This window comes from Lepidochelys kempii, chromosome 3 (assembly GCF_965140285.1).
Source record: "Lepidochelys kempii isolate rLepKem1 chromosome 3, rLepKem1.hap1, whole genome shotgun sequence".
Taxonomy (NCBI): Eukaryota; Metazoa; Chordata; order Testudines; family Cheloniidae; genus Lepidochelys; species Lepidochelys kempii.
In genome coordinates this window covers 38,473,236-38,487,969 of record NC_136382.1, presented here as the reverse complement: position 1 = coordinate 38,487,969, position 14,734 = coordinate 38,473,236, and the positions used below count along the sequence as shown (strand labels likewise).

The 14,734-nt window shown below is 45.4% G+C and overlaps 1 protein-coding gene across 1 annotated transcript in view; it reads left to right on the top strand.

The window, feature by feature from the left end:
* SNTG2 (syntrophin gamma 2) overlaps nt 1–14,734 on the top strand; it is a 295,545-nt gene that overhangs the window by 29,875 nt on the left and 250,936 nt on the right. The gene's annotated exons all lie outside the window — the stretch shown is intronic.

The window sequence follows — 14,734 nt, the reverse complement described above, 5'->3', positions numbered from 1 at the left end:
CTGAGATTACTGATTACTTTTTAGTAATATAGATTAATGTAGATTTGTGCTTTTCTTTATGTAAAGGCAAGCTTTTGTGCAGTTTATGTGCAGATGACTGTGTGGCACTTTTAAGTGTTGTTAATACCTTCTATTGTTGTACAACTCCTACATGAATTATGTAATCATAAACATTACTACTACTTTTACTTATGGCACTATATTAATAAAACGTACAATAGGTTTACTTTACAGCCAAATAAAGACATAAAGATTCTTGCTCTCAGTGAATTCACAATTAAAGGCCCCTGTCTTTCAAAGAGTTCAGACCAGGTAGCCGCTAATGTCCATATAGAATCTAATTATTTCTATAAAGGGCAATAAGGATCCATACACGTGAATCTCTTTTCCGAATTACGGTATAAATTATATAATTTGTCTTTGCTTTTATTCTTGATTTCTGCCATCTCCTGCACCCCTTCTTTAATTGTGGACATGATTAAGCTGTCCCCATTAATCTGGGAAATGTGGTGGGAGGCTGTATCTAAAGCTGTCTGTTTTGAAAGTTCTTCAAAAATATTAAAATAATAATTATGCCCATATGAAACTTTTCTTTGCATCAGCACTGGTTTATTTTGTAACTAGAAAAGGAGTACTTGTGGCACCTTACAGACTAACCAATTTATATGTCAAGGTTCCTCCCCCACTCTGAACTCTAGGGTACAGATGTGGGGACCTGCATGAAAAACCTCCTAAGCTTATCTTTACCAGCTTAGGTCAAAACTTCCCCAAGGTACAAAATTGTTGTCCTTGGACTGGCCGCTACCACCACCAAACTAATACTGGTTACTGGGGAAGAGCTGTTTGGACGCGTCCTTCCCCCCAAAATACTTCCCAAAACCTTGCACCCCACTTCCTGGACAAGGTTTGGTAAAAAGCCTCACCAATTTGCCTAGGTGACTACAGACCCAGACCCTTGGATCTTAAGAACAATGAACAATCCTCCCAACACTTGCACCCCCCCTTTCCTGGGAAATGTTGGATAAAAAGCCTCACCAATTTGCATAGGTGACCACAGACCCAAACCCTTGGATCTGAGAACAATGAAAAAGCATTCAGTTCCTTACAAGAAGACTTTTAATAAAAATAGAAGTAAATAGAAATAAAGAAATCCCCCCTGTAAAATCAGGATGGTAGATATCTTACAGGGTAATTAGATTCAAAAACATAGAGAACCCCTCTCGGCAAAACCTTAAGTTACAAAAAAGATACACAGACAGAAATAGTTATTCTATTCAGCACAATTCTTTTCTCAGCCATTTAAAGAAATCATAATCTAACACATACCTAGCTAGATTACTTACTAAAAGTTCTAAGACTCCATTCCTGGTCTATCCCTGGCAGAAACCAGCATATAGACAGACTATAGACAGACACACAGACCCTTTGTTTCTCCCCGTCCTCCCAGCTTTTGAAAGTATCTTGTCTCCTCATTGGTCATTTTGGTCAGGTGCCAGCGAGGTTACCTTTAGCTTCTTAACCCTTTACAGGTGAGAGGAGCTTTCCCCTGGCCAGGAGGGATTTCAAAGGGGTTTACCCTTCCCTTTATATTTATGACATGCCCATATGAAACTTTTCTTTGCATCAGCACTGGTTTATTTTGTAAATAGAAAAGGAGTACTTGTGGCACCTTAGAGACTAACCAATTTATTTGAGATAAGCTTTCGTGAGCTACAGCTCAGCTTATGCTCAAATAAATTGGTTAGTCTCTAAGGTGCCACAAGTACTCCTTTTCTTTTTTGCGAATACAGACTAACACGGCTATTACTCTGAAACCTTTGTAAATAGAGTATATTTCCTATTGCCCAAGCAATACAAACTCTATTTCAAACCATAGAATCATGGGCTTTGCAATTATGTGATGGTTGCCCCAATTTGCCACTCCATTTCTGTGAGAGCTGCGGGACTGTAGTAATTTGACTGTTTACTGCTGTTGTGCTGTGCAGGTATCTGATATAACATGTAGAGTCAGACATGCATCAGCAGTGAAACAGAGTGGTGGATTTAGCTCACCAAAGCATCATCAAAATGGTTAAATAAAATTAAATAAGCCCTGATGGAAGGGGAGAATTTTGGGTTTGCCAGTTCACAACAGGCTTTATACTGAGAGCCAACATTGGTTAAAGATTTAATCTGAAAGCATCCCCCCCACCAATGGAATACTAAAAATGATTTGTACCTCACATTGTGTTCTCCTGGAAAAACTCTTATTTTTTGTGTTTAATCCAGTTCTGAGCAGAGATACCATATACCCTGTAATAATTGGAATGAGCTCAAGAAAGACAGCCATTTAAAAATTCTTGGCTTGAAACCTTGCACTCCACAAACACATTTGATGTTCTTGGCTACATACATTCAGGACCATCTGTTCGGAGGACATTGTGCCTGTTCATCAAGGTGTTGTACCAGTTTCACTAAAGTATAGATGACAAGCAAAGATATTTTTGAGTGGAAAGCCTGCACTCATTATCAGTTCCTCAGGAAGTCTCCTCTGTGGTGGCTCTCATATGATAGCATTGTCTATCATGTTAGAATGGGTCTCATGTTTTTGTATTGTACAGAAACAAATACCCTGAAGACTAAAGCATAGGGTTTAGAAGAAAACTATGCCCTCATTCAGATGGATAATATTTTAACAGGCATTTATCAAACTCATTTAGATCATACAAGACAGCTCTATGGACATGCAGAATTGAATGGTTCTTCACATTTGAATAATGATTCCTAACGTAATTTTTAAAATTTATGAACAATTGGGTTAATATTTATGTGGGTTTTTTAATTGTAGTCTTTACTTTTGCCCATCTTATTTTCCCTTATTATTGAAAAACAAAAGATTGACCAAAAAAGTATGAAATGTATCTTCTCTGAAGGTCCCATGTGCATGGGATTCTCCCTGTTGGGTCTGTGCCTGTAGTCCTTTGTCCAGTTTGATGAGCCATACAGGAGCTTTCCTAGCTCTTTGGTTTTCACTCTTTATGCCCCTTAAGTGACAGGTCAGAATAGGCACTGAATCATGAGACAAGGGGCATCCCTGCAATTTATTCAGGAGCAGTCCAAGGTATGTTGCTAGCGTGCGAGTTCCTTGGACCTATTTTGAGCCCTGATTCAGGAAAACATCCCTATTCAGGATAACATTTAAGCTCATGTTTAAGTCTCATTGAAGTCAGGGATTTAAGCGCAAGCTTAAAGATAAAGCACATGCTAAAGTGATGCCCTCTTTCTGGGACTTGGAGATCCGTCAGGCAATGGGATTGGTTGAGTTTGTGAAATCCTGAAGTATGAAGCAGTAGACTATTACCCTAATTGTAGGGAACTGTAGGGAACTGTGTGTGTCACTGGGACACACTGGCTTAACTTTAATAGGGATGGATTTAAGCACCTACTTCAGTGCTTTGCTGAATTGGGGCCTAGTATGAGAAAGTTCATGATACAGAAAAATGGATTGGATCTCCCATAAGTATATAAATATAGTGAGACTGTATGCAAGACTTTAATATGTCTGTTTGAGTAATCAGTAATCAGGCCCTAAGCATTCAAGGAAAATTAATCATTAATCATAGAAAGGGTGGCTTTTCTCAAATTAATTTTCCTGCCCTGAGAATATCATTAAATACTGTCAATCTATTCAAAAGTAAATTATACAGTATTTTTACTCTGGGAGTTCTGTGCTAGGCCTTTGGGTAATTTCATACTCTATATCTGCCTTGGAAGGCTACCCATAGTAACTTATCAAACCAAAAAGACAGACGTAATTTGGGTTTGTAATATTATTGTTATCATTAGAGTAATATCCCAAAGAGATTATTTAAATTAGTGTCTGATTTTCATACCAAAAATAATTCTTTGATTCACCCAATCACTAAATGTAAGCACAGTATATGAAGAATCCTCAGTGCTTCATTTTGGAGATTTTAAAGTGACACAAAATCATAGGTTCTGAATCTAGATTTAAATACAGCCCCATGATTCCCAGGAATGGTAGAGGGCATTTGCCCCCTCCCCTTCTAAGTCACTAGAGGGCCACCTTAAGACCAATGGGCCCTGAGTTCTTTGTGATCCTTGGGTTGATGGCTGGTCTGCCTCAGTCCTTATCTTGCTTGAACTATATTAGATTTGGAATATGTGGTGGTTCCATCTTGTGGTAGGGTGACTAAATGAGTACCCAGGCCCTATGACCTCGAGGGAGTTAACAGTTTCTGCATTTTAATCAAAACAATGAACAATCAGTTGCAGGAAGAAACGTACATTCTATTAGGGGAAAGGATAGGGCTAAATTTAAAAAGAGGTAGGGATACGAACCTGAGATAAAAAGAAAAATGCAAGAGAATCAAAGGAAACAGATGTACCAGTGAATAAATTATTATAATGTAGGTTAATCAGATCCTTCCGCTCACATGTGATTACATCCCCTATAATGCTTGACTATAACTAGAGTTCCACAAATAGAAAGCAAAAGTAAAATGGTGCACCTGCAGAATCCCTCCACAAATCGGGTGGCTAGTGTACAGTGTGTGTGTGTGTTGGAACTCTGTGGGATTGATTTAAAATAAATAACTTTGCAAAGAATAATCAAATAAATATTGCAGACCTGCTTTTTTGCTTGAGTACAGTGTGGAGCAGGGCCGGTATATCTGTTCAACTTTACTTGTACATAGACACATAGGGTATGTCTACAATACGAAATTAGGTCAAATTTATAGAAGTCGATTTTTTAGAAAGCAATTTTATACAGTTGATTGTGTGTGCCCCCACATTAATGCACTAAGTGCATTAAGTCAGCAGAAAGAAAAGGAGTACTTGTGGCACCTTAGAGACTAACCAATTTATTTGAGCATGAGCTTTCGTGAGCTACAGCTCACCTCATCGGATGCATACTGTGGAAACTGCAGAAGACATTATATACACAGAGACCATGAAACAATACCTCCTCCCACCCCACTCTCCTGCTGGTAATAGCTTATCTAAAGTGATCATCAAGTTGGGCCATTTCCAGCACAAATCCAGGTTTTCTCACCCCCCCACCCCCCTCCAAAAACCACACACACAAACTCACTCTCCTGCTGGTAATAGCTCATCCAAAGCGACCACTCTCCCTACAATGTGCATGATAATCAAGGTGGGCCATTTCCAGCACAAATCCAGGTTTTCTCACCCCCCCGCCCCCCCACACACAAACTCACTCTCCTGCTGGCAATAGCTCATCCAAACTGACCACTCTCCTTACAATGTGCATGATAATCAGGGTGGGCCATTTCCAGCATAAATCCAAGTTTAACCAGAATGTCGGCCGGGGGGCGGGGGGGGAACAAGGGGAAATAGGCTACCTTGCATAATGACTTAGCCACTCCCAGTCTCTATTTAAGCCTAAATTAATAGTATCCAATTTCCAAATGAATTCCAATTCAGCAGTTTCTCGCTGGAGTCTGGATTTGAAGTTTTTTTGTTGTAAGATAGAGACCTTCATGTCTGTGATTGCGTGACCAGAGAGATTGAAGTGTTCTCCGACTGGTTTATGAATGTTATAATTCTTGACATCTGATTTGTGTCCATTTATTCTTTTACGTAGAGATTGTCCAGTTTGACCAATGTACATGGCAGAGGGGCATTGCTGGCACATGATGGCATATATCACATTGGTGGATGTGCAGGTGAACGAGCCTCTGATAGTGTGGCTGATGTTATTAGGCCCTTTGATGGTGTCCCCTGAATAGATATGTGGGCAAAGTTGGCAACGGGCTTTGTTGCAAGGATAGGTTCCTGGGTTAGTGGTTCTGTTGTGTGGTATGTGGTTGTTGGTGAGTATTTGCTTCAGGTTGGGGGGCTGTCTGTAGGCAAGGACTGGCCTGTCTCCCAAGATTTGTGAGAGTGTTGGGTCATCCTTCAGGATAGGTTGTAGATCCTTAATAATGCATTGGAGGGGTTTTAGTCGGGGGGCTGAAGGTGACGGCTAGTGGCGTTCTGTTATTTTCTTTGTTAGGCCTGTCCTGTAGTAGGTGACTTCTGGGAACTCTTCTGGCTCTATCAATCTGTTTCTTCACTTCCGCAGGTGGGTATTGTAGTTGTAAGAATGCTTGACAGAGATCTTGTAGGTGTTTGTCTCTGTCTGAGGGGTTGGAGCAAATGCGGTTGTATCGCAGAGCTTGGCTGTAGATGATGAATCGTGTGGTGTGGTCAGGGTGAAAGCTGGAGGCATGTAGGTAGGAATAGCGGTCAGTAGGTTTCCGGTATAGGGTGGTGTTTATGTGACCATTGTTTATTAGCACTGTAGTGTCCAGGAAGTGGATCTCTTGTGTGGACTGGACCAGGCTGAGGTTGATGGTGGGATGGAAATTGTTGAAATCATGGTGGAATTCCTCAAGGGCTTCTTTTCCATGGGTCCAGATGATGAAGATGCCATCAATATAGCGTAAGTAGAGTAGGGGCGTTAGGGGACGAGAGCTGAGGAAGCGTTCTAAGTCAGCCATAAAAATGTTGGCATACTGTGGGGCCATGCGGGTACCCGTAGCAGTGCCACTGATCTGAAGGTATACATTGTCCCCAAATGTAAAATAGTTATGGGGAAGGACAAAGTCACAAAGTTCAGCCACCAGGTTAGCCGTGACATTATCGGGGATAGTGTTCTTGACGGCTTGTAGTCCATCTTTGTGTGGAATGTTGGTGTAGAGGGCTTCTACATCCATAGTGGCCAAGATGGTGTTATCAGGAAGATCACTGATGGATTGTAGTTTCCTCAGGAAGTCAGTGGTGTCTCGAAGGTAGCTGGGAGTGCTGGTAGCGTAGGGCCTGAGGAGGGAGTCTACATAGCCAGACAATCCTGCTGTCAGGGTGCCAATGCCTGAGATGATGGGGCGCCCAGGATTTCCAGGTTTATGGATCTTGGGTAGTAGATAGAATATCCCAGGTCGGGGTTCCAGGGGTGTGTCTGTGCGGATTTGATCTTGTGCTTTTTCAGGAAGTTTCTTGAGCAAATGCTGTAGTTGCTTTTGGTAACTCTCAGTGGGATCATAGGGTAATGGCTTGTAGAAAGTGGTGTTGGAGAACTGCCGAGCAGTTTGGATGAGCTATTGCCAGCAGGAGAGTGAGTTTGTGTGGGGGGGGGCGGGGTGGGGGGGTGAGAAAACCTGGATTTGTGCTGGAAATGGCCCACCTTGATTATCATGCACATTGTAGGGAGAGTGGTCGCTTTGGATGAGCTATTACCAGCAGGAGAGTGAGTTTGTGTGTGTGGTTTTTGGAGGGGGGTGGGGGGGTGAGAAAACCTGGATTTGTGCTGGAAATGGCCCAACTTGATGATCACTTTAGATAAGCTATTACCAGCAGGAGAGTGGGGTGGGAGGAGGTATTGTTTCATGGTCTCTGTGTATATAATGTCTTCTGCAGTTTCCACAGTATGCATCCGATGAGGTGAGCTGTAGCTCACGAAAGCTCATGCTCAGATAAATTGGTAAGTCTCTAAGGTGCCACAAGTCCTCCTTTTCTTTTTGCGAATACAGACTAACACGGCTGTTACTCTGAAATAAGTCAGCAGAGCGCTTCCACAGTACCAAGGCTAGCGTCGACTTTTGGAGCATTGCACTGCGAGTAGCTAGCCCACAGTTCCTGCAGTCTCTACCGCCCATTGGAATTCTGGGTTAAGCTCCCAATGTCTGATGGGGCAAAAACATTGTCATGTGTGGTTTTGGGTACATGTTGTCAGTTGCCCTTCCCTCCGTGAAAGCAACAGCAGACAATCGTTTCACACCTTTTTTCCGGGCGGGCGCCATACTGCTTTCAGCAGCTGGTGCAGTAGTTCTGCAAACCATCGTCGTCATCCACTGCTTCCACTGGCACTCTGCTCTCCTGGTGCTCTTGCAGGGCCGCTTCCGCTGCAACTCTGCTTGGCTGCTCTTGTCTCGCCATACCACAGCAAGCATGCAACCCACTCAGCTGATGTGTCCTGGCAGCAGACGGTGCAGTAGGTCTGCAAAACTGGTCATCCAACCACTGCTTCCCCTGCAACTCTGCTGTCCTGGAGATGCCATACCACGGCAAGCATGGAGCCCACGCAGATCACCGCAGCAGTTATGAGCATTGTAAACACCTTGCGCATTATCATGAAGTATATGCAGAACCAGAACCTGCAAAGCAGGCGAGGAGGCGATGGCAGCGCGGTGACAAGAGTGATGAGGACATGGACACAGACTTCTCTCAAAGCACAGGCCCCGGGAATTTGGCCATCTTGGTGTTAATGGGTCAGGCTCATGCCGTGGAATGCCGATTCTGGTCCCCTGAAACAAGCACAGACTGGTGGGACCGCATAGTGTTGTAGGTCTGGGATGATTCCCAGTGGCTCCGAAACTTTCGTATGTATAAGGGCACTTCCATGGAACTTTGTGACTTGCTTTCCCCTACCCTGAAGCGCAAGAATACCAAGATAGGAGCAGCCCTCACGGTTCACAAGTGAGTGGCAATAGTCCTCTGTAAGCCTGCAACGCCAGACAGCTACGGTCAGTCGGGAATCAATTTGGAGTGGGCAAATCTACTGTGGGGGGTTGCTGTGATCCAAGTAGCCAATGCAATTACTGAGCTGCTGCTATCAAAAGTAGTGACTCCGGGAAATGTGCAGGTCATAGTGGATGGCTTTGCTGCAATGGGATTTCCTAACTGTGGTGCGGCGATAGATGGAAAACATATCCCTATCTTGGGACCGGACCACCAAGGCAGCCAGTACATAAACCAAAAGGGGTACTTTTCAACGGTGCTGAAAGCACTGGTGGATCACAAGGGATGCTTCACCAACATCAACATGGGATGGCTGGGAAAGGTACATGACGCTCACATCTTCAGGAACTCTGGTCTGTATGAACAGCTGCAACAATGGGCTTACTTTCCAGACCAGAAAATAACTGTTGGGGATGTTGAAATGCCTATAGTTATCCTTGGGGACCAAGGCTACCCCTTAATGCCATGGCTCATGAAGCCATACACAGACATCCTGGACAGTAGTAAGGAGCAGTTCAGCTATCATAGAGTAATAAAATATCAGGATTGGAAGGGGCCGCAGGAGGTCATCTAGTCCAACCCCCTGCTCAAAGCAACTAAATCATCCCAGCGAGAGCTTTGTCAAGCTTGACCTTAAAAACGTCTAAGGAAGGAGATTCCACCACATCCCTAGGTAACGCATTCCAGTATTTCACCACCCTCCTACTGACAAAGTTTTTCCTAATATCCAACCTAAATCTCCCCTGCTGCAACTTGAGACCATTACTCCTTGTTCTGTCATCTGCTACCACTGAGAACAGTCTAGAGCCATCCTCTTTGGAACCCCCTTTCAGGTAGTTGAAAGCAGCGATCAAATCCCCCCTCATTTTTCTCTTCCGAAGACTAAACATCCCCAGTTCCCTCAGCCTCTCCTCATAAGTCATGTGTTCCAGTCCCCTAATAATTTTTGTTGCCCTCTGCTGGAATCTTTCCAATTTTTCCACATCCTTCTTGTAGTGTGGGGCCCAACACTGGACACAGTACTCCAGATGAGGCCTCACCAGTGTCGAATAGAGGGGAATGATCACGTCCCTCGATCTGCTGGCACTGCCCCTACTTATACATCCCAAAATGCCATTGGCCTTCTTGGCAACAAGGGCACACTGTTGACTCATATCCAGCTTCTTGTCTACTGTAATTCCTAGGTCCTTTTCTGCAGAACTGCTGCCTAGCCATTCGGTCCCTAGTCTGTACCGGTGCATTGGATTCTTCCATCCTAAGTGCTGGACTCTGCACTTGTCCTTGTTGAACTTCATCAGATTTCTTTTGGCCCAATCCTCCAATTTGTCTAGGTCCCTCTGTATCCTATCCCTACCCTCCAGCGTATTTACCTCTCCTCCCAGTTTAGTGTCATCTGCAAACTTGCTGAGGGTGCAATCCACACCATCCTCCAGATCATTTATGAAGATATTGAACAAAACCGGCCCCAGGATCAACCCTAGGGGCACTCCACTTGACACTGGCTGCCAACTAGACATGGAGCCATTGATCGCTACCCGTTGAGACCGACAATTTAGCCAGCTTTCTATCCACCTTATAGTCCATTCATCCAGCCCATACCTCTTTAACTTGCTGCCAAGAATACTGTGGGAGACCGTGTCAAAAGCTTTGCTAAAGTCAAGGAACAACATGTCCACCACTTTCCCCTCATCCACAGAGCCAGTTATCTCATCATAGAAGGCAATTAGATTAGTCAGGCATGACTTGCCCTTGGTGAATCCATGCTGACTGTTCCTGATCACTTTTCTCTCCTCTAAGTGCTTCAGAATGGATTCCTTGAGGACCTGCTCCATGATTGTTCCAGGGACTGAGGTGAGGCTGACTGGCCTGTAGTTCCCCGGATCCTCCTCCTTCCCTTTTTTAAAGATGGGCACTACCATTAGCCTTTTTCCAATTGTCCGGGACTTCCCTGGATCGCCATGAGTTTTCAAAGATAATGGCCAATGGCTCTGCAATCACATCTGCCAACTCCTTTAGCACTCTCGGATGCAGCGCATCCGGCCCCATCGACTTGTGCTCGTCCAGCTTTTCTAAATAGTCCCGAACCACTTCTTTCTCCACAGAGGGCTGGTCACCTCCTCCCCATGCTGTGCTGCCAAGTGCAGTAGTCTGGGAGCTGACCTTGTTCGTGAAGACAGAGGCAAAAAAAGCATTGAGTACATTAGCTTTTTCCACATCCTCTGTCACTAGTTTGCCTCCCTCATTCAGAAAGGGGCCCACACTTTCCTTGACTTTCTTCTTGTTGCTAACATACCTGAAGAAACCCTTCTTGTTACTCTTAACATCTCTTGCTAGCTGCAAGTCCAGGTGTGATTTGGCCTTCCTGATTTCACTCCTGCATGCCTGAGCAATATTTTTATACTCTTCCCTGATCATTTGTCCAATCTTCCACTTCTTGTAAGCTTCTTTTTTGTGTTTAAGATCAGCAAGCATTTCACTGTTAAGCCAAGCTGGTCGCCTGCCATATTTACTATTCTTTCTACATATCGGGAGGGTTTGTCCCTGTAACCTCAATAAGGGTTCTTTAAAATACAGCCAGCTCTCCTGGACTCCTTTCCCCTTCATGTTATTCTCCCATGGGATCCTGCCCATCAGTTCCCTGAGGTTGTCAAAGTCTGCTTTTCTGAAGTCCAGGGTCCGTATTCTGCTGCTCTTCTTTCTTCCCTGTGTCAGGATCCTGAACTCAACCATCTCATGGTCACTGCCTCCCAGGTTCCCATCCACTTTTGCTTCCCCTACTAATTCTTCCTGGTTTGTGAGCAGCAGGTCAAGAAGAGCTCTGCCCCTAGTTGGTTCCTCCAGCACTTGAACCAGGAAATTGTAACCTACACTTTCCAAAAACTTCCTGGATTGTCTGTGCACTGCTGTATTGCTCTCCCAGAAGATATCAGGGTGATTGAAGTCTCCCATAAGAACCAGAGCCTGCGATCTAGTAACTTTCATGAGTTGCCAGAAGAAAGCCTCGTCCACCTCATCCCCCTGATCCGGTAGTCTATAGTAGACTCCCACCACGACATCACCCTTGTTGCTTATGCTTCTAAACTTAATCCAGAGACACTCAGATTTTTATGCAGTTTCATACCGGAGCTCTGAGCAGTCATACTGCTCTCTTACATACAATGCAACCTCCCACCTTTTCTGCCCTGCCGGTCCTTCCTGAACAGTTTATATCCATCCATGTCAGTTATCCCACCAAGTCTCTGTTGTTCCAATCACATCATAATTCCTTGACTGTGCCAGGACTTCCAGTTCTCGCTGCTTGTTTCCCAGGCTTCTTGCATTTGCGTATAAGCACTTGAGATAACTTTCTGTTTGTCCTGCTTTCTTAGTATGAGGCAGGAGCCCTCCCCTTTCACATTCTCCTGCTCGTGCTTCCTCCTGGTATCCAAAGTCCCCACTTACCTCAGGGCTTTGATCTCCTTCCCTCGGTGAACCTAGTTTAAAACCCTCCTCACTAGGTTAGCCAGCTTGCTTGTGAAGATGCTCTTCCCTCTCTTTGTTAGGTGGAGCCCGTCTTTGCCTAGCACTCCTCCTTCTTGGAACACCATCCCATGGTCAAAGCATCCAAAGCCTTCTCTCCAACACCACCTGTGTAGCCATTCATTGACTTCCACGATTAGACAGTCTCTACCCAGGCCTTTTCCTTCTATGGGGACGATGGACGAAAACACCACTTGCATCTCAAACTCCTTTATCCTTCTTCCCAGAGCCACATAGTCCGCAGTGATCTGCTCAAGGTCATTCTTGGCAGTATCATTGGTGCCCACATGGAGAAGCAGGAAGGGGTAGCGATCTGAGGGCTTGATGAGTCTTGGCAATCTCTCCGTCACATCATGAATCCTAGCTCCTGGCAAGCAGCAGACTTCTCGGTTTTCCCAGTCAGGGCAGCAGATAGAGGACTCAGTCCCCCTGAGGAGAGAGTCCCCGACCACCGCCACCTGCCTCCTCCTCTTGAGAGTGGTGGTCGTGGAACCTCCATCCCTAGGACAGTGCATCTCATGCCTTCCAATCGGTGGAGTCTCCTTCTGTTCTCTTCCCTCAGATATATCATCTAATCTACTCTCCGCATTAGTACCTGTGGAGAGAACATGAAAATGGTTGCTTACCTGTATCTGCGCTGCTGGTACATGGACGCTCCCCTTTCTTCTTCTGGAGGTCACATGCTGCCAAATTTCTTCATCGTCCTCCTGTCCCCGCTGCAGAGCCTGCTCTGAATCTTCAGAATGTTGTGCCCGTAGAAACATATCCTGATGTCTGTCCAGGAAATCTTCAGTTTCTCTTATGCAACGCAGGGTCGATACTTGTTTTTCCAGACCTTGAACCTTCTCTTCCAATATGGAGACCAGATTGCACTTTGTACAGACAAAGTCGCTTCTGTCCTGTGGAAGAAAGACAAACATGGCACATCCAGTGCAGGTCACAACAGCTAAATGTGCCCCATCCATATTACCTTCCTTCCACAAGCTTCCTCAGGAGTTCTAGTAACTACTCAGAGAAGCCGGCAAGATGTAAGCCTCAGTGGGCTCTCCCTGGGAGAACTCCCAGGCAAACTCCCTCTGTTAGCCTCTCTGCTGTTTGCTGCTCAGCTGGTTCGCAGCTGACTGGCTTTTTATAACAGTCAGGCCCACTCAAGGCTCACCTGGAACTATAGGCTGAGCAAGTGCAGAATGGTGGTAGAATGTGCATTTGGATGTTTAAAAGCATGCTGGCGCAGTTTACTGACTTGGTTAGACCTCAGCAAAACCAATATTCCCATTGTTATTGCTGCTTGCTGTGTGCTCCACCATATTTGTGAGAATAAGGGGAAGACGTTTATGGTAGGGTGGGAAGTTGAGGCAAATTGCCTGGCCACTGGTTACGCACAGCCAGACACCAGAGTGGTCAGAAGAGCACAGCAGGGCGCACTGTGCATCAGAGAAGCTTTGAAAACCAGTTTCCTGGCTGACCAGGCTACAGTGTGACAGTTCTGTTTGTTTCTCCTTGATGAAAACCTGCCCCCATGGTTCACTCTACTTCCCTGTAAGTCAACCGCCCTCCCCGCCCCCACTTCGATCACCACTTGCAGAGGCAATAAAGTCATTGTTGTTTCAAATTCATGCATTCTTTATTAATTCATCACACAAATAGGGGGATAACTGCCAAGGTAGCCCAGGAGGGGTGGTGGAGGAGGGAAGGACAAGGCCACACTGCACTTCAAAACTTATTGAATGCCAGCCTTCTTTTGCTTGGGCAGTCCTCTGGGATGGAGTGGTTGGGTGCCTGGAGGCCCTCCCTTCCCGCGTTCTTGGGTGTCTGGGTGAGGAGGCTATGGAACTTGGGGAGGAGGACGGTTGGTTACACAGGGTCTGCAGTGGCAGTCTGTGCCTTTCCTGCACCTCAACCATATGCCGGAACATATCAGTTTGATCCTCCAGTAGCCTCAGCATTGCATCCTGCCTCCTCTCATCATGCTGCCGCCACCTTTCCTCTTGATCCCACCACCCCTCCTGTTGCTCCCGCCACCTGTCCTCTCGCACGTCCCTCCTGTCCTCGGGTTCATTTTGTGCTTTCCTGTATTCTGCCATTGTCTGCCCCCCCACACATTCTGCTGGGCTCTTTCAGTTTGGGTGGACTGCATGAGCTCAGAGAACATTTCATCGCGAGTGTGTTTTTTCACCTTCTTATCTGTGTTAGCCTCTGGGATGGAGATGCTAGTGGCAGCATTGAAACATTTGAAGCTGCAGGAGGAAAAAAAAGGGAGAGTAAAATTGAAAAAGACAAATTGGCCATTTAAAAGGAGGGGCTGATGTTTTCGGGTTAACATGCAGCACAAACCCAACTAACCCCCCCCCCCAGACACACACACACCCAATTCTCTGAGATGATTGCTTCACCCCTCCCCCCACCGTGTGGCTAACAGCAGGGATAATTTCTTTTCAACCACAGGCAAACAGCCCAGCAGGAATGGCCACCTCTGAATGTCCCCTTAATAAAATTCCCCTATTTTAACCAGGTGACCATGAATGATATCACTCTCCTGAGGGTAACACAGAGAGCTAAAGAATGGATGTTGCTTGAATGCCAGCAAACACTGGGACCACACGCTGACATGCTTTCTTATGCAATGATTCCAGACTACGCGCTACTGGCCTGCCATGGTAAAGGGCAGTAAGGCTGCCCTCCCCAGAAACCC